The 25,640-nt window shown below is 41.2% G+C and overlaps 7 non-coding genes and 2 pseudogenes across 7 annotated transcripts; all 9 read right to left on the bottom strand.

The window, feature by feature from the left end:
- Nucleotides 1–15,101: 15,101 nt before the first annotated feature.
- Nucleotides 15,102–15,175, bottom strand: LOC133086051 (small nucleolar RNA SNORD113/SNORD114 family). The gene has a single exon (XR_009699835.1). It is a non-coding gene; the product is annotated as a small nucleolar RNA SNORD113/SNORD114 family (small nucleolar RNA).
- Nucleotides 15,176–16,261: 1,086 nt separating this feature from the next.
- Nucleotides 16,262–16,407, bottom strand: LOC133086077 (small nucleolar RNA SNORA79). Its single transcript, XR_009699858.1, has one exon. It is a non-coding gene; the product is annotated as a small nucleolar RNA SNORA79 (small nucleolar RNA).
- A 1,975-nt stretch (nt 16,408–18,382) lies between these two features.
- LOC133086016 (small nucleolar RNA SNORD113/SNORD114 family) lies at nt 18,383–18,457 on the bottom strand. Its single transcript, XR_009699806.1, has one exon. It is a non-coding gene; the product is annotated as a small nucleolar RNA SNORD113/SNORD114 family (small nucleolar RNA).
- Nucleotides 18,458–18,982: 525 nt separating this feature from the next.
- Nucleotides 18,983–19,054, bottom strand: LOC133085973 (small nucleolar RNA SNORD113/SNORD114 family). Its single transcript, XR_009699768.1, has one exon. It is a non-coding gene; the product is annotated as a small nucleolar RNA SNORD113/SNORD114 family (small nucleolar RNA).
- A 925-nt stretch (nt 19,055–19,979) lies between these two features.
- Nucleotides 19,980–20,052, bottom strand: LOC133086043 (small nucleolar RNA SNORD113/SNORD114 family). The gene has a single exon (XR_009699828.1). It is a non-coding gene; the product is annotated as a small nucleolar RNA SNORD113/SNORD114 family (small nucleolar RNA).
- An 891-nt stretch (nt 20,053–20,943) lies between these two features.
- LOC133086053 (small nucleolar RNA SNORD113/SNORD114 family) lies at nt 20,944–21,021 on the bottom strand (annotated as a pseudogene).
- Nucleotides 21,022–21,795: 774 nt separating this feature from the next.
- Nucleotides 21,796–21,864, bottom strand: LOC133086022 (small nucleolar RNA SNORD113/SNORD114 family). The gene has a single exon (XR_009699809.1). It is a non-coding gene; the product is annotated as a small nucleolar RNA SNORD113/SNORD114 family (small nucleolar RNA).
- Nucleotides 21,865–22,582: 718 nt separating this feature from the next.
- On the bottom strand, nt 22,583–22,658 carry LOC133085996 (small nucleolar RNA SNORD113/SNORD114 family; annotated as a pseudogene).
- Nucleotides 22,659–24,722: 2,064 nt separating this feature from the next.
- On the bottom strand, nt 24,723–24,795 carry LOC133086000 (small nucleolar RNA SNORD113/SNORD114 family). Its single transcript, XR_009699792.1, has one exon. It is a non-coding gene; the product is annotated as a small nucleolar RNA SNORD113/SNORD114 family (small nucleolar RNA).
- Nucleotides 24,796–25,640: the final 845 nt, after the last annotated feature.

Raw genomic sequence — 25,640 nt, 5'->3', positions numbered from 1 at the left:
AGAATAGACAGATTAATGGCATAATAGAAAGCCACAATGAGAAACAAAAAGTATCTAGCATGTGGTAAACGTGGAAATGAAGGATATAGTTGTTTCTCACAATAATTAAAGGATTAAAGATTCCATATAAAGAAGAAATCATGAAAGAACTAGGAAAAAATAAAAGTGACTAATTATATGAGCTTCTAAGCAAGAAGAAACTATAAGAACAAATTAGTGATAGAATTTTAGAACATAAAATTTTTTTAAATAAAAAAGTTGAAAGCTCCATGAACAAAATGGAATGGCAAATGAAAAATGGGGGGGGGGCGGAAATGTTGGTAATACAGGATGGAAAAAGAGTTACTATTCTTATTTTGAAAGGTATTATAAAATAAAAATAAAAGATACACCAGTAGAGAAAAATGGGAAAATGACTTTCAGTTCAATATGGTGAATTACATATAGATATTCACCTGCCCTCTCTCTTGAAACTGCGCTAAATGAAAGCGAAGGGATTTTCATTTGGAGCATGAGTACACAGGGAAGAGGACAAGAAGGCAGGAGAGTGGTAACTGATTCAGAGCTGGGAACACTAGACTGGCCGTGAGGAAAGCTGAAATAAAGGCCAGGGTATGCCATGGAACCCACTGAAGTCTCAGGACTTGGCAGTACCAGGTGCCTCCAGGAAAACCTGGGCCTAAATAAGATGAATTGGCTAAAAGTCTGTTAAAGAAGAAGACAGAGCCCCAGATCTTCACCCATCAGGCAAAGCCTTCCCTAACTGTGCGAGAAGACTGAAAATGTATTACATGCAGAAAGCAAAGCAGAGGTCACTGGAGCGGAGACGCATGCCCAGTTGAGGGCAAGAGTCCTAAATTTTAAAAAGAGGAAGAAGGCAAAGCTTTGCAAGTTGGATGTTGAGACCACCCAGTCTTCCTCCACAAATCTCCCAGAGCGCTGGCAGCTAGCAATACTCTAGACCAGAAACTGAAAAACTTTCTTTGGAGCATCTGAGCAATCTAAAAGAAAAAAACATAAAAATGCTGAAACCTGGGTTCCCCAATAAAAAAGACCACTTAGTTCACTCTACAGTAAAGCCCATAGTTTACAAGGCCCAACCACATACTGAGAGCTTCCAAATAGCTCATTAGTGTATTTGGATGCATGCATTACAGATATGTGTCTAGATCATCTATATCTATTAATCTATCTATATGACCAGAGAGTTGAGAAAAGCACCTAACATGGAAGTTAGAGACTCACTTGGAGGAAGAAGAGAAAAAAAAAAAAAAGCTTGGAGACTCTGTAAGAGAAAGAAAATTTCAGAAAACCTATTATTAATATTTTCAGAAATATCAAAGAAGCAATTACATCCATGAAACAAAATGCTATAAAATACTGTTTAGGGTATAATAAAAAAAAAAAACCCTTGAATATCAGAGACTGCAGAAGTGAAAATAGGTTAAAAGAAGAAGACAGAGAAATCTCTCAGGAAGAGAACAAAGAGGTGAAGAGATGAAAATCAGAGGAAAAATACATGAATAGCAGAGAACCAGATAAAGAGATCCAACATACGAACAATATAAGTTCAAGAAAGAGAAAACTGATAGGAGGACATTGTCCAAGGAATCGTTTAAGAAAAATGTTCACAACGGAAGGACACATATTTTCAGATCAAAAGGGCCTGGAAAAATGGATGAATGTAGATCCACATCAAGACGAACACACATGAAATTCAAAGCACAAGAAGACAATGAGAAAACACTGCAAGTTCCAGAAAGGGAGGAGAAAAAAAGATCACATACAAGGGATGAGGAATCAAAAAGCTTTCAGACTTCTGATCAACACCACTAGAAGCCAGAAGGCAATTATTTATGCTTTCCAAATCTGAAGGGGAAAAAAGTTACTAAGTAGAATTCTATTCCCAGACAAGCCATCAACATCAGTGTGGACTAGACATTTTCCTTTTCAGATGTGAAAGGTCTCCAAAAATTTACCTCCCATGAACCCTTTCTCAGGAAACCGCTAGAGGATGCACTCTAGCTAAACAAGGGAGTAAACCAAAAAAGAGGATAACACGGGATTTACAAAATCAGGGATCCAACCAAGGAGAGATGGTCAAGGGAATCCCCAGGTAGAGAATGAGGAGGAGATCCCAAGATAAGGGCAGGAAGCCCAAAGATGAACCAATCCAGAACAGAACAGGCAAGGAGGCTCCAGGAAGAGATTTCTTCAAAAAGATAAAACACATTAAATAAAAACAAAAAATACTAATGTGTTTGAATGTCTTGAGAGGCTGGGGATAAATTTGTGATCAGTTCATTAAAAACTAACCAACCAATCAAAGAGAGGAGGAAAAAAAGAAACAAACAAACAAAAACCAAGACAATTATTACCTCCAGAGAAAACAAAAAGTTGTAAGGAGAAGTAAATAAACATCGTGCTGTTGTTCCGCTATCAAGAGAATTTACACTGTTAAAATAATGTAAACACTGAATATTGATCAAACCAAAAATGTGAGCTAAATATATTGAAAGGATGGGACAGAGAGGTCTTCCTGTGTGTGGTGAGGCCAAGGGCATTTGTGAAAGAGATTTAAATCTTCATCTTCTGTGGCTGAAAAGTCAAGATAATGCTTAAGCTAAAAAAATTTTTTTGAGAACTAGAAAAATCAGAATGTTACTTAGAAAAATGGTTGTAAATGTCAAGAGACTCAGTTAAAAGAGTTAAAAGCTGTTGCTTCTGTGGATCAGGATATGGGATTGGAGTGGAGAAGGCTGATGCTTCTACAAAATTTTGTAAAACTATTTGATGCTTAAAATGATGTATGTGCATGACTTCAACAAAAATAAAACTCAATGAAAGATGCAAAGAACCTGAACTGACAACTCAGATACAAAGCACCAATAAAGATATGGGAGGAAATGCTCTTATCGCAGGTAATAAAATAACTGAAAATGAGAAGGATGAAATATTGCGTTTTGACAAATTGGCAAATGTTTAAAAACTTTGATAATTCCCAGAGGAACAGTCACTTCTCAAACTAATTCTGAGAATATAAGTAAGTTGGTACAAAGAAGGGCAACTTGGCCATAAAATGCTCACACCTTTTGACATGGCCATTCCACTTTCAGAATGCACTGAAGGAAACTGAACGATGAAAAAAACAAAGTTGTTCAGCCCAACTTACACCATCCAACTTTTAAAAATCATGTAAATATCTGACAGGAGCAGGTCAATTAAATCAATTATGATATAGTCGTTTGCTAGGATACTAGGTAAAAAAATCACAAGGCAGGAAATTACTTAATGGCATGGGAAAATGTTCAGGATGTATAGTTAGGTGAAAAATTAGGAAGATTGTGATGAACCCAATTTACAATATACATACATATGTGTGTACACGCGCGCACACACACACACACACACGCACGCACACACACACACTTTTGCAATTTATAGGTGAAACCAAAAGACCAGAGGCTGGTCGCCAAAATGCCGGCAGTGGTCAGCTTTGAGCAGTGAGACTCTTGTTCTTTTTAGTATTTTACAAGTTTTCACAATAAACGTATTTCTTTTTTCTAGAATTATTACACGCAATAAATTTTAGTTATCAGCTTAGTAACTTTTACGGGAAAAACTCACATGGCTCCCCTGTCTTCATTCTCCACGACAGAAATGAGTTCACAAAACACAATTATCTGCATAATTTATAAGAGACTCAGTGGGGGGCAGGGGTGTGAAGGTAACCCTGAGTCCCAGCTCAAGCGGCCAACAAGGACTCTGGCATCTGGTCAGCTGCAAAGTGACCACTTGGGTGGGACCAGAGATGAGGGCCAGGTGTCTGGGGTCGGGCCCCTGCTGACCTCCCCTCTATGTTCTGGGTAGCTTCTGAGTGGCTTCATCCTTCACTCAGAGAGGCAGCTGCCAGAAACGGCCCAGCCTCTACCTGCCACTGCCCAGGTGGGCAGTGCGTGCATTCGGGCCCCTCGGAGGCCTTCACGCATGCTAGTATCGCCTCTAGCCTTTACCTTTTCTAGACCAAGCCTGGCCCTTAGTCACGGGCACACAAGCCTCTTAGAGTGTAACGAGGAAAAGCACAACTCACCCAGCGAAGCAAGGGCTCCACCCATCGGCAGTGTCCCCAGGAAGCCTCGTGCGCAAGCAACCACACCCCCACGGGCTCCGTGCGGACAACCTTCCAAAACAAGAGGGCCGAGTCACAAAACCACGTCCAACTGTGCGAGCACGTGTCTGACCCACAGGGTCCGTCCCTGGAGGGGCGGTTGGTGAATGGTGAGGCCAGCCCTGCGGACGCGGAGCCAGAGCAGAGTCACCTCCCCGACTCAGGAGGCTCCTAACCCAACGTGAGACGAACGGGGCAGATCTGGGTTGGGGTGATAGGACGTGTGAACGGGGTAAGGACGAGAAACTCAGGCTGGAGCAGGGCGGAGGGGAGGAAGGAGAGGATGACCTCGGTTCCGGCCAGTTGGGACGTCTGTCGAGATAAAGAACACAGGGGCCTGTGGGATTGGCCTAGGCGATCAGTGCCCTCGGACCTCCACCCGTCGAGTTAGCGCTGTTGTTAGTATCACTGTCATTGTCTATTGTATCCGGGGATACACAGAACTGGACCGATGGCAGTCTTCATCCCATGACACCTATCATCACTGGTCCACGAATGGCTCTTTTAGTTTATTCTTTTTAACTTTTTAAGGATTTAATGCTCATTCATAAACCCACCAGAGCTCCAAGCCAGAGCTAGGGCACTAACTGTAAGTTGCATCCCCCAGGGCTGGGGGGCCGTTCTGTACAGCCCCGGGGTCATGGGGCTCCCCTCCAGCCCCGCCATTGGAGGCTGACACCCCCCGATCCTGGATTTGGGAGCCACGCTCCAGCTAATTACTCCCTGCTCCGATCCGTTCCAGCCACGCCATTCCTGGCCTGGGAACTAAGCGAGGCCAGGCTCTCGCCGCTGTGAAAGAAATGGGCTGGTCTCAGACAAAGCCCCAGCTGAAGTCCTCCCTGAGGTCACAGAAGCCAGGGTTTGGGGGCAAGTGGGCACCAAGTGGGCTCTGGGGCAGGGGGCAGCTCGGGCGGGCCAAGGGTGGCCCTGCACCCGCTCCCCTGATGGTTGGAGCCTCGTGTTCAGTGTATTTTGAAACATGCTGTTTGGGGCGACTCTCAGGAGGAGGAAGAGCGTTTTCCAGATGGTTCCCTGTAGGGCTTTTAGGAAAGGTCACCACACTGGTGGAGTCGGCCTGGAACATTTGTTCAGTTTTTTCATCCTGATGAGCAAACCATAAACACGTGATGCCCTCAGGACCCGACCCCTCGCGTGAAAGGGGACACTGCCTCCGATCCCACCGGTGAGGACGGCAGACGCCCAGGCTCTGCCCCCAGAGCCCCCCTCCAGCTTCACTCTCTCCTACCCTACGACCCAGGGAGGTGACCAGGGCTGGGATGGCTGCGGGACCCAGGGGACCCGCCCTGGGCTCAGGCACAGAGCTGGGCTCATCACACTCATCTGAGCCTCGGTTTCCTTCTTTGCAAGGGGGAGCCAATGATGTGCCCCCCATAGCACCGGGGGCTTCGGTGAGGTGCAAATGCAGCAGCACCCGCCGACTCAGCCAGCCCCCGGGGGGGGGGGAAGGGAAGGGAGAGCAGCTCCCGGGGGGGGGGGCAGGGGGGATATGCAGAGGTGGGCTGGGGGTCCCCGAAGGGCCTCTCCCCCTCTCGTGTCTCCAACATCTGCCCAGCACTTTCTAGCTCATAAAACCCTTCCCTCTGTGCCCTGTCACAGCCCAGAGAAGGGCTATCCTATGGGGAGCCTCGTCTTCCAGCCATCCCCGCCCTCACATCCCCCAGTCTCCCTCCAAACCGGGCACGGAGCGCAGTCCCTGAGAAGGCGTGGCGGGGAGAGAGAGCTGGGAGGAGAGGCTGGGAGACGCGCAAAGCGAAGGACTCAGACCGGAGGGTCCCAGTGGCCCTCTCACTCCCTGTCTTCTGCGAAGGGAATGAGTCTCCTTTGGTGATCTCACCCCCCTTCAAGCACGGCTCCTTCAAAGTGTGAGGGGCGCCCGCCAGCTGGATAAACAGCTGAGCCGAGGAATGCGGGCTCACGGCTTGCCGGGATACTGAATATCTGGATATGTGACCTGCAGAGCAGCGGGGGTGTTTTGGGGGGAGGGGAGAGGGGCCGTGCAGAGGGTCTATATAGAGAGGAGGGGCGTGAACAGGAGGAGGCAGGGGCCCAGAGATGCAGGGAGAGGCCAGGGGCAGAGGCAGCTGGACAGATGGCCTTTGAGAAGTCTGAAGGTGGGCCGGGGTTCCCCAGAGAACCCCACAGGAGGGGCCATCAGAAAATGAAGCCAGGAGCCCGGTGGCACCGGGGGTGGGCGGTGCGGCAGAGGTGAGGGGACAGCTGAGGCTGCAGCAGGGACACCTGTGCCCAGGCCCACCTTCCTCCCCGCTGGGCAGCTGCCAGCAGCTCGGGCCGATACCAGGAACATTTGCCACAGACGGGGTCCAGCCCCCACCAAGCTAGCGGGACTGTCATCGTACCATGTTGAAAAAACACGTGCTGGGAGAAGCCTCGGATCTCAGGGAAAAGAAAATAAAACTGGGGACTTCCCTGGTGGTCCAGTGGGTTAGACTCCGCACTCCCAATGCAGGCCCAGGCTCGATTCCGGGTCAGGGAACTAGATCCCGCACGCATGCCACAACTAAGAGTCCACATGCCGCAACTGAGAAGCCCACATGCCGCAACTAAGACCCAGCACAGCCAAAATAAATAAATAAAATAATAAATAAATAAATATTGGGAAAAAAAAAAAAAGAAAAGAAAACTGGCCCCAAATTACAAGTGAGGCTCAAGGGCCTGGAAGGACAGAAGAGAGTGGGGTCAGGACCGCAGTGAAATAGGGGGACATCTTTTCTCTCTCCCCAGCAGTCAAGACATCACCCTTCTTCCAGGTCTGCAGATGGGGAAACTGAGGCCAGGCTGGGTGGCCACTGGCTCCAGCTCGAGTCTCAGATGCTGGAAGAAGGAAACATCACCCTCTGTGAGGGTCCCTGGGGGATACTGAGGTCCCCTGCGAGCCTGGGAGGCCAGTGGAGGGAAGACGTGAGGGTGAAAAGGTAAGTGGGGAGATTCCGCATGTGAGTGAGCACCTCTGAGGCTCCGGAAGGGCAGGGACAGGAGAAGAGCCCATGGCACGGACAGCACACGCTCCACAGGGGCGGAGCTGCATGCAGGGGCCACGAACTCTGGTCAGTGCACAGCTCTTGGCACTTTCAAGACGTTTGCAGAATAAATGAATGAAATTTACTTCCCTTTTCAGACGACGGGCATGGGACTTGGAGGGGCCTGGTGACTTCTCCAAGGGCACTCTCTGCTATCTTTCCTGGCAGAGAAAAGAACAAAGAAGTCAGAAGAGAACGAGAGACAACAGAATCACCTGTCCTCGGGGGCCAGTCCAGGGCCAGTGTCCACTCACCGAGGACAGCAGGGACAGGGGCCACAGGGCGTGAACACTGAGAACTGATCTCCAAGGCTGTCTACCCCTGTGCCCCACCACCACCGCTTCTGTGATCCTGGAGCCCGGCCTCAGGCTTTGCTCTGTGTGTCGGGTGCCCACTGAGGAAAAGCCCAGGGAGAGCGCAGGATGTGGAATCAGGACTGTCTGGCTGAACTGTGGTCCTGACGGGACCCAGGGCACAGCTCCACCCCACCCCCCAGGCCCCAGTGTCCTTGTCTCCACAGTGAGGAATGGGTGTCACCCATCTCCAAGTGAGATGTGGAAACTTTGGGCTGTGAGAGCAGACACAATATAACGTCATTATTCTTTCTCCCCAATGTCAGGCCCACTGAGCTCCAGTGCACAGCCCCTCCAGGGCCTGCTCCCAAAGGGAAGGGGAGCCTCTGGTCGCCGTGGTCCCCCAAGTGGGGCTGGATGGTCCCTGGGCCTGCTCCTGAGCATCTCCCTCCTCCAGGCCTGGGCCAAAGCCCCGGTCCCTGTAGCGCTCACACACTTGTCCCATTGATTTCAGGACCAGCTCAAACTCCCCTCTGGCTTCAGGAGGGTCTGAGGCCTCCGCCGAAAGTTTGAAAGAAGAGATGATGAGGGTGACCCAGCCCGCTCAAGTTTCATCAGAGAAGCAAAACCAAACCGCGGAATTCTGTCTTGCAAACCTTCAGCCTATTCAGTGACAGCTGAAGGTTTGTTTTCAATCTTCCCTTCCCTTCTTTGGGAGGAGGCCCCAGCGACCCCCACAAACCAGACTCGGCTCTGGCCAGTGGCCACGGGGTTTCAAATTTTGAAACGGGCCTTTTGCAAAATGTTCAGTTTCGAGCCCTGGTCCGATTGCCCACATCCTGTCCAAACTTCCTGGGGGAGCGAGATTTATTTAAGAAAGGAATAAAATCGCCATGTTCAGGCCATTGAGTGAAAACACGCTCCATCACCGGCAATTTCAAGGATTAAGGTTACACATCTCTTAATGAGTCACAGGCAGAAAGCAAAGTGGAGTTGGCTGGAGGAGGAGGACCAGCCTCAGTCATGGGGAGGTGCTAGTCCTCAGCGCCAAGGACCCCGGTTCTCGGCCAGGGATATAATCTGCCCCCCAGCACGGCCTCACAATCATTCTTTTGTGCATTCATTCATTCTTTCACTCCACCCGTATTCTTACTGATGGATAAGCTACTCTGCACAGGTTCTGTACCGGAGAGTGGGGAGTCCTAGGCACCCAAGACCGAGCACCCCCAGTCGGGAAGCTCAAGGTCTGGTTGGGAAGGCAGATGCTTAACCAGATCATGGCCAAGCAACAGGACTGGTTTCCGCATGGAAGTCAAGTTCATGGCCATGGAACAGTTCTGAGTGTGGGGGGACTCATCCCATCTGGAGGGGCAGGACAAGCCCTCCGGTGATTGAGCACCGTGGGGAGAGGGCTAAAGGGTGAGCTTGTGCAAAGGCACGGGGGCACAGATGCACGCAAACTCGGGGGTAGGGGGATGGTCTGCTGGGTGATGCGCGAGGTCAGGGAGCTTGTGGTGGGAGGTGTGACGGGAGGCCAAGTCATGAGGATCCTTGAGCATGAAGCCAAGGAGCTTGGACTTCACCCTGGGGCTTTGGAAACTCATGAGACAGCTATAAGGAGCAGGGGACTCTTTCTCAGTCATTCTAGAAAGATGCACAGGGAGGAGAGCAAATTGGAGGAGGAGCAAGAAGACCAGTCGGAGGTGGAAGACAGCCCAAGGAGCCTGGACCAACGTGGGGGTGATGGTGATGAGAACCGTAGACTCATGGGCTCCCTGGAGAGATGCTGAAGGGGGTGGACCGGAGTGGGAAGCAGAGGGAGGGAGGCATCAGGGATGGCAACTGAAACAACGTATGCCCATTTGCCGGGGGTGCTGTAGAACATTCTAGCAATGTTAGCGATAGCCAGTGTCCCAGGCAGCCATTTTGAGAAACTCAAAGAAATACGGTAGAGGGAAGCGAAAAGGTCACCACACATTCCATTCTACCCTCGGTTTGTCATTTGGCAACACATCTAAGAGAAATACTTGAAAGCTGACAGGGCAGATCAAACCCTGACACTCAACAGAACTTCCTTAACAAGCACGGTGCTTGAGTGAATGTTGTGGTGGGCTGGCTGGTCACAACTGCCCAGGAAATGACCAGGCAGCAGCTGCACAAACTCCAAAGTACACTTGTCTCTCTTTCCTCCAAGGATGTCCGAAGACTCTGCTGACCTGATTGACCCCAGGGAGCCAAAGCCATCGACCAGCTCCCACCAAGTCTATAGCTTTGTCCTCCTTTCAGTGTCCCCCCAAAACACAGGAGAGAAGCAGATGCAGCTTCTTATGAGGGTCAAGACCAGTCCAGCTGGCAGGTTAACAAAGCCCCAGGCACCTGGGCTTCATAGCATTGGTCACATGTGTAATCAGGTAATTTTGCCATGCATAGTTGTTTAAAATCTCTCCCACTCAAGACTTGAAGCTCCACCAGGGTAGAGATGGGATATGTCTTATTTCTTGCTATTTATCACCCAGCCTCTGGCACCATAGAAAGGGCCCAATATTTTTTGAGTAAATGAAAGAATGAATGATTAATTCGCCAAGGATTTCTGGATGCCCAGACCTTCTGCTGGATGAGCATGGCTCAAAAAGAAGACCCCAACTACAAGAAGTTCATAGCCCTTTGGGAGAGATTGGTGGCTCATAGTTTAACAATGTAATATGGGCTCTGTCAGTGGTACTGATGAAGGATGAATGAGTGAGGAAGGGCAAATTTGGACACAGGGATGTGGGAAGTCAAAGGAGGGGCAGGGGACTGTGGGAATGTGAGAGGCAGGTGACATCTGTGTTAGGCAGTGAGGGAAGCACACCTCGTTTACACAGGAATTCTGGGGAAATGTGAGAACCTGATTCCCATATGTGTACACACTTGACAGCCAAATCTTAGGCTCTAGCCCAAAGGCATCAATGCTGATCATGCAGCTCACCCTCAGCATTCGGAGGGTCCACCTGCTACCCACATGGTCTGAACACCTCTCCGGAGGGACTGGAGTTTGCCTAGATGGGAGAGAGTTGACCCAGAAGACACAAAATTAGAGGCCCAGATGCCCACAGTTAAGAAGGGGGATTCTACCTGATTCAGGTGAATGGTTTGAGCTGACATCAAATCCTTGCTAAGGAGATGGCCATATTCCAAGCCAGATGACCAAGTACCATCACCAAGTTCAAAGGAAGGATGCAAGACCAGGAGTGGGAGATGGAATCCAGGGTCAGGAGCTGGTCAAGACAAGAGAGGAAGAGTAGTGGTCGGTATTAGGTAAATAGTGGATTCGGAATACGTAATTGCTGGGGGGAGGGAAGGAGGAATAGAAGGAGGGAGGGAAGGAGGACGGGAGGGAGAATCTTGGGCAAATGCCCCACACAGTGCAAAAGTGTTGCCAACTCACATTTCTTGTTGTCTGTCCCTGGTAGAGGGTATGTTATGATGCCTTAAATGTGCATGGTCTAGGCTGGCCTGTCCCATCCAAACTGGTATTCTTCCAAAACTTAGTTGAGCTCTCCATTCTTCTGGGACAGGGGAATTTGGGTACCACATCCATTTGGGAGCTTTTAAATGAATGCAGTTGACACCATCAATTACAGTTCCTTCAGGTAATTTCTGAGGCATCTCTTTCCTCTCTGGTACCATACTATTATGTATAGGATAGGTATTACGTCAGATAAGGGCCTTATAATAAGCTCCTGTTAGACAAGGTTAATTCTCACAACAACCCAGCCAGGTAGGTATCGTTATTCTCATCTAATAGGTGACGCTGAGGCTGGAGGTCCGGAGTGCTTCCAGTCTAACCCAAAGTCCCACAGCTAGAAGCAGGATGAAAGGCGAGGAGTGGCCCCCCTCACTGGATGCATAAAAACAAGACTGGGTTATTTTCAATCTCCTGTCTTGGCAGAGGCCGGGGCAGCTTTCGGGAAGACCCAGGGCTTCCATTCCACCAGTCTAAGCCAATGTTGCCCAAGGATGGGCCAAGGTCCAGGGCAGTCAGAACTGCCAGGATCCTGTCTCACTGTCTGGCACTGGCCACAGGAAGCTGGACTCAAGGGAGAATTTGCACTTGGGTAGGAGGATGCCACAGACCATCTGACACACAGCACACCTCCCTGCAGAAGAGCTCCCGGGCCGTTCTGAGAAGGGCCATCCCAGTTCCACAAAAGCACGTGTATTTTTAGCTATTCGTTCATTCATTCAGCAGTAATTTACTGGGCGCCTCCTAGGCTCAGGCTGGGCAGGCCCTGGGGAGACAGAGAAGAATTTGACCCAGTTCTTGGCTCATGGAGCAGGTCAGTTTAATGGTGACATGTAAACAAATGCCCACGACGGAGTAGGATGGGTGCTCTGTGCGGTATTTAGAATGTGCTCTGAGGCTGGGGTGTGGCTGACTTTGGACTGGTCAGGGAAGGAAGCCCAGTGGGACCTCATCTACTCATTGCCTCACACACGGGTCACTGACTCATTCATTTACTGATTCGTTCACTTATTCACTCGTTCATTCATAGAGCACTCAATTTATTCTTGGATGACATATTCATTGACTCGTTTAATCACTCAATTATCATTCTTTTATTCAATGACTCTAAGATATTCATTCCTCCATCCATTTGCCTGTTCATTCCCTCATTAATTTGTCTCATGCCTTGACTTACTTATCTACTCATTAGTTAAATTATTCAACTTTCCTCTTTTCATTGACTTCTTTATTCCCACACTCCTTTTTTGACTTATTCATCAATTAATTCATTTGGTTCCTCATTGACTCACTGGCTCACTCATTCCGTCCTTACTAATTAGCTTTCACTAATCCATTTATTGATAAACTCATTCTGGAATCCACTTATTAATTCACTCATCTGGTTGCTACTCATCTTTCTCTTATTGAGTCATTGAACTACTAGTCTTTCATTCATTCCCTCCTTCACTTACTCATTCGTCACTCGCCATCCACCTCTTGACATTTGTACCTACACATCGACTCATTCACTCATGAATTCATCATACACTTAAGTACTTATTGATTTAGTTACTCTACACATTATCAATGTGTTCACTCATTTGTGTACTCCACATTCTCACTCCTTTTTTTCCATTCCTTTGTTTACTCAAAGACTCATTCAGGGGCTTCCCTGGTGGCGCAGTGGTTTTGAATCCGCCTGCCAATGCAGGGGACACGGGTTCAAGCTCTGGTCCAGGAAGATCCCACATGCCGCGGGGCAACTAAGCCTATGTGCCACAACTACTGAGCCTGCGCTCTAGAGCCCACGAGCCACAACTACTGAGCCCGCGTGCCACACTACTGAAGCCCACGTGCCTAGAACCCGTGCTTCACAACAAGAGAAGCCACCACAGTGAGAAGCCCGCACACTGCAACAAAGAGTAGCCCCCGCTCGCTGCAACTAGAGAAAACCGGCACGCAGCAACAAAGACCCAACGCAGCCAAAAATAAAATAAATAAATTTATTTTAAAAAAGACTCATTCATTCACTCACTCACTGCTTCATTCATTCATTATTTCATTCACCTTTTATTCAATGACTCATTCAACAAATGTATTACATGTGCTCTATGTGCAGTGGGTAGGAGGAGTGTGAGTCTTAATGCCCTGGACCTTACAGCCCAGGGAGGTGGTCATTGGCACAGGCATCTTCTCTTTTATAAAGCATCTGATACTTGAGACTGAGCTGAAGTCCTGCCATCTGTGCTTCTGGAAAGCCCATCTACTTGCCCTATTTATACTGAATTATTATGTTTATCAGTAGGTCTCCACCTAATCCCAAAGAGCTACTTGATTACTGGAACTAGATCAGATTTAGATATGAATGCCATGACCAATACAGAGCCTGACACAGATTTGGATCAATACTTGCTGAGCTGAAATTAATACCTTAGTATCAGTTATTTTTGCACTCTCTCAGATACCAAGTGCCAGAAAAATTTAAAATACGGGGTACAGGGACCTCCTGCCATCACCTCCAATCAGGTCATTAGTATTTGTTCCTGAGATAGGGTAAAAAAAAAATCCAGGTAAGCAGCATGCAAAAATATCCAAATTAGTTCAGTACAACATGAACTGCATACTACATACTATTAAAACAAATATTTTTAAAAGTGTTTTATCTTTATAAATGTCAGTGGTGCAGAACTGTAATAATCATAATCCTTGTTTCAACACACATTTCCATCACTGGCCCTCTTCTAATTAACTTTTTCATAGATTGATTTACTAAACAATAATAATAATGATAATAGTAACACCCAAGAACCCACTAAAATACAACAACAAAAACAACAAATATTTTAATATCTATGTCCCCGTTATAGACAGAGGTAACAGATTAAATCTTTTTGGTTAAATGGATCTCAGAGAAGCAAAATTGGGCCACTCATAATTCTTGTTTCATAAAATTTTATCATTGAAATACTCTTGGTCATTTAAATTTTCTTTATATATGGATTTTCTCTTATTTATTAATTTAGTCAGGTACTCATTTTCAAAAGTAAAGTCAACAGCAAAGAATCCACTTCCAAACAAGAGGGTAAACTTTGACTATTACGTCTCCCTATATATTCCTTAAACAGAGTGGTAAAATAGCTGATTTGAGTTAAACAAATCCTTGTTTCATGAATAATCACATCATTGGTCATGAGTGGCCATTGTAATTTTACTAGCATATTTATCTTTAATTTGTTTAATTATTTATTACCCAAGGAAAACACAACCAACCCAAGAACAAGATCTTTGACTAAGCCTAGAATTCATCTGTTCTCTTCTTAGTCTAAGAGGTAGCAGTCTAAATCTATTTTTTAACAGAAATCTGTTTTTTTTTTTTGGTTTTGCAAAATGAATTAACCACGATCCTTGTCAGACAAAGTCTTATCATTGGTCCCTGCATAATCTTCTTTGATTTGTTCTATAATAACATGAAGCCATCTATTCTTTTTAAAGAATATAGTCATCATCCATAAACAAAGTAACCAAACCAAGAATAAAAACTTAATCTCTTACTTACCCTGATCTATACTCTCCTTGGCCACATAGGTAACAGTCAAGATCTTCATCATTAAATAATGACTAAAACAACCGAGGTGTGGCCATTCTGGGGCACAAAGCGGATGGAAAAAAGAATAACATACACTGATCATTGGTTCATATTTTGCACTCTTTCATTTAGTTAACCATTTGTTTAATCCTAATTTTGTTTCCTTCATGAATCAAACATCTAGTAACCCACTTCAGACTAAAAGCAGAACATTGATTATTAAATACCTCTTTCTAGCTGCTTCCTACACAAAGTGGTAACAACTTTATGTATATGTTTTCTTATTGGGCCAACATATTTCAGAACTGAAGTAATTATATTCCTTATTTTATAACACATCCTAAAAATTGGTCCGTGTTTTGACCTCTCTTTCTTTTCTTTTGAATGTATTTGTTTATTGATCCATTCATTTATTCACTAATAGTATAAAACCAATATCTATGAACTAGATTCTCAAACTTTCCTGAGATCATTCCCAAAAAAGACATACACTAGTTCTCTTTTTGCCATGGACCTCAGTGGTTCAAAAAATGATTGATCATAATTTTTATTCAGATGCATTCCATTCACATCATCGGTCCAGGTGTGGCCCTTCTGCATTTAATTTGAACAATCTTTAGATGTTACAATGAACAACCATGAAACTGCTGTCCTACTCAACAACTAGAGTACTGACTTCCTAAATGAGTAACAGCCTAGAGCTTTATCAAGAGAGGGATGTTTAAATAATCAGTGGGACAAACATAAAATGGGACATTTCAGTTTTGAAATGAATGGAAAAAGTTAAGTTTTTTTTCTTGTACTTCATTTGTGCTAAATTGCATTAATCATAAACTTTGGCTTATAACACATTCTCATCGTAGGTCTATGCATGGCATTTAATTTTAATTACATTTATTTTTTTTTAACGATACAACGGAAACCCATGAGCTAACCACCCAAACCAAGAACTTTATTACTTACATGGCATGATATCCTCCTCCCCTGGCGAGATTAGGCAAAGATCTTCATGATTGGAGAATAATTTAATTAGCTATAGTCCATCCATCCTGTGGAATGTAAGATGCTGACAAATGAAAAGGCCTGGATTTGGGTTTTAATTTAGTGAACATGAGGTAACCATGACAACAATTAATTGTAAACAATGATTTATGCCACATTCTTATCTCTGGTTCATGAATGGACCTCCATTTTATTAATTAATGTATTCAGTTATTCATTTTAATAACATAATAAGCACCTGTAAATGAACCACCCAATAGAAGAAGAACTATGAGTGTTGCAGACAAGAGACTCTAGATCCCTTACCCACAGAGCTAAGAAGTCAGAACTTCATTTTTTTTTTTTTTAATTGGGGTATAGTTCTTTTACAATGTTGTGTTAGTTTCTACCATACAGCGAAGTGAGGTAGAATTCCCTGTGCTATACAGCAGGTCTCATGAGTTATCTATTTTATACATATTAGTGTATATATGTCAATCCCAATCTCCCAATTCATCCCACACCCCCCCTTACCCCCCTTGGTGTCCATACGTTTGTAGAACTTCATTTTTTAAAAGGTGTCTGTTGTGCTGAATCAGATTCTTCATGAACCTTGGTTTATGACACAGTCTTATCATTGGTCCTTATGTGGCCTTCTTTGATTATATTCCATACTTTCTTTTTTTCAATTGTTCGATCTGCAAAAATCAGGAGTCACTATCGGACAGACAATCCATCCGCATGGTGCTCTGAGTGAAAACAGATCAGCTTGCTATATGATGAACTAAAATCCCACTACCCAAGATGTAAAGTAGTGAGAGGAACAGCCATCAAATGTATTCCATACTTTTAAATCATACACTGAATATCCTAAATAAGTTATCCCAACAAAGACAAGAACTTGACCATTACTCACATTGAACCATGAAGGTCTTGATCATTACAAAACGATTATCAGCTCATGCCCATTCTGTGAAGCACAAAGCAAATAGCACAAAAAAGGGGGGGGGGAGGAGGAAATGAATATGGATTCTTTTATAACTTTAAAAATGTTAAATAAAATATGACAGAATATCTTTTGCCCCAAAAAGGCAAATATGCAAAATCCTCTCCACTGATTCATGTTTTCCGCTTGATTGACTTGCTATTTAGGTATTAATTCATTTCATTATTTATTTCTGTTTCTCTTAATTAAATAAACTAGAACTCACCACTGATCTAGACCAAGAACATTGACTCTGACTATTCTCTGTCTAAATGACCTTCATCCCAAACAGGTAACACCTCTGATTTGTTTGTTTATTAATGAACCTCAGTGTTCTAGGATGATATTTAAAAATATATAGTTCAACAGTTGTACTGACTGGTTACATCCTAATCCTTGATGTGTAATTCATTCTCATCTCTGGTCTTTTAAAATTTTGTGTACATATGTAGGCATTTATCCATTGTTTGTAATACAGCGAACACCCATGAGCAAACTACCCATCCAAGGATGAGAACTTTGTGTACCACGTATACAGGCCTGTAGTCTTCTTACCCAGAGACTCCCCAGCCATGACGTTTAACCATGAGAAGCCATTCTGGGGAGTAGAAAGCAAATGTGAAAAAGAATGAAACAGCCTAGATTTTGACTTTGCTCTAATATGCTAATGGATGCAGGGTGAGCAGGTTGAGATTAACCTTAAAACTTTGGGCCATGTTACTTGCTACAATTGGCAAAAAAGTAACCCCTCTTTTAATTTAATTAATTCAATGATAAAGTTTACATAAAAAAGAGATACCTTTGAATCCAGTACCTGAATCAAGGACAAGAGCATCTGTGAGGCATCCATCTCAATGCTCCACACATACATACAACCACCTGAATCTCTGAGCCTTACTTGTGCAGAATTAGATTCATCTCAGCCCTTGTCCCAAGGCAATTTCATACCAATGAACAATACTCAATCCTACTTTATTTATTTATTTATTCATAAATTAATTCGGACACTATTCATTCTTTTTAAAGAAATGGAACAACGTTTAAAACCTCCAAAACCCTGAACAGAAATGCTACTGTATATATCAATGTTCTTCTTAGTCAAACTAGCAAGAGCCAGAATTTCTGCCCTAAGAGGGACATCAACTGAATGGAACTGGTTAAATCGTAATTATTTCAAGACACGCTCATTACTGGCCCACACTTTGTCCCTTTGAGCTAGTGATTGTTATTAACTTATTCATTTATTCACTGTAATGATAAAATTGCACACGCTCAATGCAATAGCATGAATAATAGTAATACATGCACAGTTTGCTGCTCATTACCAAGCTGAAAACAGACTGTGTAACTCTGCAATGGAATTCAGTGAGCACAATAGCTCATGCTGCCTAACAAACTTTTATCACTGGCTTTCTTTAATTTAAACAGCACTTAATCTTTTATTTAATTTTATAAACATGTTTCCGAATTAGTAATAAAACAAACAACCAGTAGACCAAAGACATCCCAGAATGAGAACATTGACAATTCATGCATCTGTCTGTATGTGCTGCATTCTGAGAGATAAGGAACATGAATCGCAACTCCTCAAAAATAGATTAGTACTGATACTTGTTTCATCACGTCTGCGATAGTTGGTCCAGGACTGGCCATGTTTTTATTCACTTATTCCTATTTGTTAAACTTCCATGCATTAATTCACTTATACTAATATAATCATTATCCTTGACCCACAAAAGCACAAAAACAGGATAACTGAATATTCGAAACAACTGTCTATAAGATCATTTCCAATACAGACATAGATTAGATTTCTTCTTGTGGTGGACCTCAGATGTCCTGACATGTATTATTCAACATCCTTGACTCAGACACCACCAGTCGTTAGGAAAGGTCCAAGCACAGAATCTTTTTCTTCATTTATACTTTGCCTATTGATTTTATTTATTAAGTTATGACTTACAAATAAAGAAATATACATGAATCAGAAAAAACCCAAAATAAGAACCTTGATATCCCTAATGTAGATCTATAAAATCATTTCCTAGACACTAGATCTGTTTCTTGAATTGACCTCAGTGTTTCATACATGGATGCCTCAACATGTTTCCATGTTCATTATTGGACTATGGTTGCCCTTCTTTGATTATATTTCCTATTTCTTAATAATGCATTGACCACCATAAACCACCCAAACCAAGACAAGAACTTTGACTATTACTCACACTGGTCTCCATGTTCCTAAGACAACTGAGTTTGAGGCCACAGCAGAATGCTAAAATCAGTGCAGGAGTGACCATTCTGAGGAGTACAAAAAAGAACAAAAAGTAAAGTTTGAGACCTTCTATGCATTGACTGTTTGCATTCCACCTTTCATGGACTCAGTCATTTAATATTTATTAGTTTACGGTAATTCTTTCCAGTTGGACCTCAGAGTTCCAGACACGTATTCATCATGCACGACTCATACGCCACCAGTAGTCATCATCGATCCAGTATTGCCCCTCTTTTTCTTCGTTCATTTCTATGTGTTTATTGATCAAATCACTAATTCACTAATAATAATTTTAACTCACTATGATTCACAAAAACCCAAGAAGAGTTTTTACACACATAATCTGTACACAGAATAATTCTCACATCAATATATATCTTTTACTATATCCTCAGTTTTACAAACATTCAATAAACAATACAATGCATCATCTCAATCTCATATTTATTGCTAGTCTAGAGTTGACCATCTTTGATTACTTTTCACACTTTTTAATAATATTTTGAATACTCTTAAACAAACCAACCAAACCAAGACAAGAACTTTGACTATTACTCACATGGTCTTCATGTTCCTAACACAGATGTAACCAGAAAGCTCCTGACAATGGAAGGTGCTTAAATCAGCTCAAGTGCATTCATTCTGAAGAGTACAGAGCAGGACAAAGAAATCAAAAAAACTCAGACCTTATCTCCATTGATCCTTGATTTCTGCATTTCAGTTACTCATTGAGGTATTTATTAATTTTGCATAAATATACATTTTTCCTTAACAAAAAAGGACTAACCTTAAACTTGGAACTGATCCAGATCAAAAAATTGATTCTTACAAAACAGTGTCCAGATGATCCTAAACCAAAGAGGTAACATTCTTGAATCATTTATTTCTTAAGGAACAACTTTTTAATATTAACATGAAAACTTTTATGAGCAATATTTTTTGTCTCACCACATATGTTCATGTTGAAAAATGCTTCACTCTCCTCTTCTTTATCTATTTATTTATATTTGTTTAATGGTTCTATCATTGATTCATTAGTAATAGCAAATCTAAATCTATGAATCTAAATAAGAACATGATATTTGTATATTGCTGACATCTGTCTATAGGATCATCTCAAACAGAGGGAATAGACTAGATCTCAGGTTGACCCCGAGTTCCACACACATACTACTCATCATCCGTGACTCACATGCCCCAGACATCATTAATGGTCCACATTAGACCCTCGTTTTCTTCATTTGTTTTACATTGGTATCAATTAAATAATTCATTCATGGATTTTAACAAAAATCAAATTATTTAAGAAAACAAACGAACAAGATCCTTAAATATTCCTGAAGTCTGTCTACAGAATCTTTTCCCATATACACTATATTTTTTCATTAAGTGACTTCAACATTGATTAGTCAACACGATGGTTCCTATGACATCTCTTATTATCTATTATGGATAATTTTTCATTATATTTAGTACTTTTTAATAATGCCAGGAATACTCAAACAAATGACTGAAACCAAAATAAGATCTCTGACTACTACTACTCATCTGTTCTCTTTCCTGACACAGAGGCAACATAATTTGATCACAACAGAACCTAAGATCAGCTCGGTGCATCCGTTCTGAAGAGTACCAAGCAGACCTAATGATAAAAAAAAGTTGAGACATTCTCTTCTCTCTATTTATCCACAATTTCCATCCTCCATGTACATAGTCATTTAAGTGTTTATTAATTCACGGTAATTTTTATTTTTCTTTCAATACAATAAATATCAAACATGCAACTGACTCAGGGCAATAACTGGCTACTACTTATCACTGTCAATATCATGCTTATTTAGTTCAAGACATAATATATTTGGTTCATTTTATTATCTATTCCAGTATATATTAATATTCATTTTGCTGACTAAATATTTTATTAATTAACAATGCTTCACCTCTCTTCTTTATTCATTTATACGTTTGTTAATTTATTCTGCCATTGATTCTTTTATAATTATATTTTTAAAATTCATGAGCACAAAGACCAAGAAAAAGATCACTGTATAATTCTGAAATCTATCTATAGTCACTTAAAATATGATGAATAGATAGAGTCTCTTTGTGTTGATCCTCAGACCTCTGGACACGTAGAATTCATCTCATGAATTCATGACTCATACACTAGTCATCATCATTAGACCATGATTGGCCAACTTTCTCTTTATGTCACCAATATTTGTTTACTAATTCACTAATAAGGAAATACATGTAAATCACAAAAAAAAGACAAGAATAAGATTCTTGAATATCTCATAACATCCACCTATAGACTCATTCATTTCAATCATCTCTTTCAATTAACTGAACTCAATGTTCCATTTATGGATTAATCAATGTAATGTTTCATATTAATCTGATATTAAGCATCAGTATGGCTGGCTTTCTTTGATTATATTCAATACTTTTTAATAATACAGTGAATAGTTGTTTAAAAAAAACCACTCAAACCAAGTCAAGAACTTTGACTATTATGCTGCTCTCCACGCTCCTAATACAAAGATGCAACCATACAGCTTGTGACTTTGGAAGAATCTTTATATAAGCTTGAGTGGGTCCATTCTGAGGAGCAAAAAGAGGAGCAGATGATAAAAAAAATAAGACATTCTGTCCATTGATCTATAGATTACACCATTCATTTACATAGTTGTTGAGGTATTTATTAAAATAGGTTAATATATTTCTTCTTAGTAAATCAAATTGTCAAACTGGAAACTGACTCAACAATAACTGACTGTTACCTACAAGGTTCTGTTATCATCCTTTTGTCAAAGACAAAATACACTTGGCAAAATACACAACAATAAATGGTACGTTTATTGTCCATTCCAAATTATAATATTATTTTTCCTCATACATTCCTGCCATTAGTTTAAAGGGTCGATTCAAACAGAGATAATGAACTAGATTTTTTTCAGGTTGGACCACGTTCCAGACACACATTCTTCATATATGACTCATACGCCATCAGTGGTCATCACGGATCCAATGTTGCCCCTCCTTTTTTCCATTAATTTCTATAGGTTTGTTGATTAAATCATTACCTCATTAATAATCATTTTTAAATGTTATGATTCACAAAAACTCAAGAATACTTTTTGTGTCCCTAAACTATATATGGAATTAGTCTCACAACAGTATATCTCTCACTAATTATCCTCAGTTTTTCATATATACATTGATATGATAACTTTATCCCATATTTATCACTGAGATAGAGTTGCATTCTCTAAATCTATTTTGCACTTTTAAATGAATAACTTTAAAAAAAAAAAACACTGAAACCAAGAGAGTAACTTCACTATTACTCACGTTAATCTCTGTCTTCCTAGTACATACAGGCAACCGTAGAGCTCATGAGGGTGGAAGACGCTGAAAGCAGCTCAAGTGCATCTGTACTGAGAAGTGCAACATGGAGCAGACAATAAAAAAAATGAGACTTAATCACCATTTCTGAATAGGTATCAATGTTTTCAATTTTATTAATAATATCTTTTGCCATGCAACATACATTCATAATTGGACAATGCTTCACCCTATTGTTTTCTAATGTATGTATTTATATTTGTCTAACGATTCTATAGTAATTCCATAATAGTAACAAATCTAAGTTATGAAATGAATACAAGAATATGATCTTTGTATATGTCTCACATCTCTTTATAGAAACAATTTCAACAGAGGAACAGGTTAATTTTGTTCTGTGTTGGACCTCAGAGTTTCAGACACAAATTTTTTCATCGTCCATGACTCCTGTGCCATCAGACATCATCACTGGTCCATGATTTGGTCTGTTCCTCTTCATTTGTATGCTTGTACTGATTAAATTATGAATTCATTGATAAGAATAAAAATAATACATGGTTCATAAAAACTCTAAGACAAGATTCCTAACACTGGTTTACAGAATCATTTTCTACACAGACTATACCTTTTTCATTAACAGACCTCAATCCTGCACATTATTGATTAATCAACATAATGTTTCATATCCTATTTATCATTAGGAATTTTTAAATGAATTTAATACTTTTTAATAATACTGTAAATACCCTTAAACAGATGACCCAATCCAAGACAACAGTGTGGACCATTACTCACCTTGGTCTCTTTCCACACAAGGAAGCAGCAGACAATCTTGATGACAACAGGAGCTGAAGTCATCTCCAGCATCTGTTCTGAAAAGGACTAAGCAGACAAGATGATAAAAATGTTGAGACTTTCTCTCCACTGATTTAACGTTTCAACAACTCATCTGCACAGTCATTTAGGCATTTATTAATTTATAAGATTTAATTATTGTGCTCTTAAGAAATCAAATGTCAAAGTTGTAACTGAATCAGTAAATGACAATTATCACTATTATTCTCACTCGAAGACATATACACTTGATCATTTTATTTTCCATCCCAATTTACATCATCAGATTTCTTCATAATACTTTTTAACAATGAACAGTGTTTCTGCTCTTCATATTTATTTACTTACCTATTTATTTACTTATCCTGTCATTGATTTCTTAATAATAATACTTTTAAGTATTTCTGTACACTAAGACTAAGAACATGATCCTCATATATGCCTGGCATTTCCCTACATAATCACTTCAAAAGAGGGGAGAATATTAGATTTCTTTTGTGTTGGGCCTCAGAACTCCAGACCCGTAGTGTTCCTCATCAAAGACTCATACCACAAATCATCATTGTTTATTCAGATTTGGTCCTCATTACCTTCATTCACGTCAACACTTTTTATTGATTAATTCATCAATTCACTAATAATAATAAAATAAATGCTTCACGGTCACAAAAATTTAAAACAAACAAGGTCTTTGGCTCTTTCATTTGTCTACAGAATTACTTCCCACAGAAACTGTCATTAATTGACCTCAAAGTTTCCTATATAGATTCATTAATATGAATCCAATATAGATTCATTAATGCTTCATATTAACCCTACTTTTACCGTTTAGCCATGGTCGACAATCATCAATTATATTTCACATTTTTTTTAAAGATTTTTTGATGTGGACCATTTTTAAAGTCCTTATTGAATTTGTTACAATATTGTTTCTGTTTAATGTTTTGGTTTTTTAGCCCCGCGGCATGTGGGATCTCAGCTCCCTGACCAGGGATCGAACCCGTACCCTGTGCAACAGAAGGCAAAGTCTTAACCACTGGACCACCAGGGACGTCCCTCACAGGTTTTAAGAACGCAGTGAAAATCTTATAAAAAACAAAACCACAAAACCAAGAAAATAATTTTGACTATTACTCACTTTGCTCTCCAAGCTCTTAACACATAGATGCAACCACAGGATTCGTGACATCGGTGGAAAACTTAAGTCAGCCCATTGCAACGATTCTAAGGAGTACAAGACAAAGTAGAAGATAAAAAAAGAGGTTAAGATATTATTTTCATTAGTCCTTGAATTCCACCTTTCATTTAGTCAGTCATTTAGGTAGGTAGTGAATTGGGATAATTTGTATTTTATTTTCTCCTAAGTAAATGAACAATATCAATCTTGACAATGACAGAGAACATGAAAATTTGACTTATCAATAACTATATCATCCTTAGTCAAAGAATACCCCCCTTGTACCATATGTTTCCTAACATACATTTGTTTTTAATATATGTTGATAGTATTTCTTGCCTAACCACATATTTCTATAATTGGAGAAAGTTCCACCACCTTCATCTTTATTTATCTATTTATTATTTGATTGATCCAATTATAAAAATAAAAAGAAAATGAATGAACATAAAACAAGATTCTTGTATAATCCTGACATGTGTCTATAGGATCACCTGACATAGGGGCAATGGGCCAGAATCCATTTGCATTGGACCTCAGAGTTCCAGACATGTATTCATCGTAAACGACTCATAACGCACCGAACAGTCATCATGGATCCAATGTTGTACCTATTTTCTTCATTCATTTCTACAGTGTTTATTGACTAATTCATTAATTCACTAATAATAATTTTAAAACCCAATTATTCGCAAAAAGCCAGAAAAGCCCTGAAATCCCTATTCTGTATATATAATAGAATTATTTTCACATCAGTATATCTCTTTGTTTATATCCTTTGTTTTTATGTTACATATTAATTCAGTATTTATCACTGGGCTACAGTTGGCCATTCTTATTATATATGGTACTTTTCAATAATACACTAAATACCCTGAAAGGAATCACTGAAATCCATACAAGACTTTGACTATTACTGACATTGGCGTCTGTTCTCCTAACACAGAGATGCAATCACAGAGGTCACCATCACGGTACACTGCTTAAATCAGCTCAAGTGTTTCCATTCTGCAAAGTACAAAGCAGTCGATGATAAAAAACGTTTAAGTATAATCCCCATTGACTCTTGATATCCACATTTCATTTACTCATGCATTTAGGTATTTATAAATTATTCACAGTGGAGATATTTTTATCTTAACAAAATGAACAACAGCAAACTTGAGACAAACCCACAACAATATAATTGACTCTTAATTATCTGTATTGATATGATCCTTAGTCAAAGAGATGCTCTTGATCCATTTATTCCTGACTGAGTTTCAGTGTTTTCAATTTTATTAATAGTATTTCTTGTCTCGCCACATGTTTATAGTTAGACAAAGTTCACCCTTTTTTCTTTACCTGTTATTTATATTTATTTAATGGTTCTATAGTTAATCCATTAATAATAATAAATCTAAATCTATGAATCAAATACGTATACTGGGTATATCTTAACATGAAA

Source organism: Eubalaena glacialis, chromosome 2 (genome assembly GCF_028564815.1).
Source record: "Eubalaena glacialis isolate mEubGla1 chromosome 2, mEubGla1.1.hap2.+ XY, whole genome shotgun sequence".
NCBI classification, from domain to species: domain Eukaryota; kingdom Metazoa; phylum Chordata; class Mammalia; order Artiodactyla; family Balaenidae; genus Eubalaena; species Eubalaena glacialis.
This window is presented reverse-complemented; position numbering and strand designations above follow the sequence as displayed.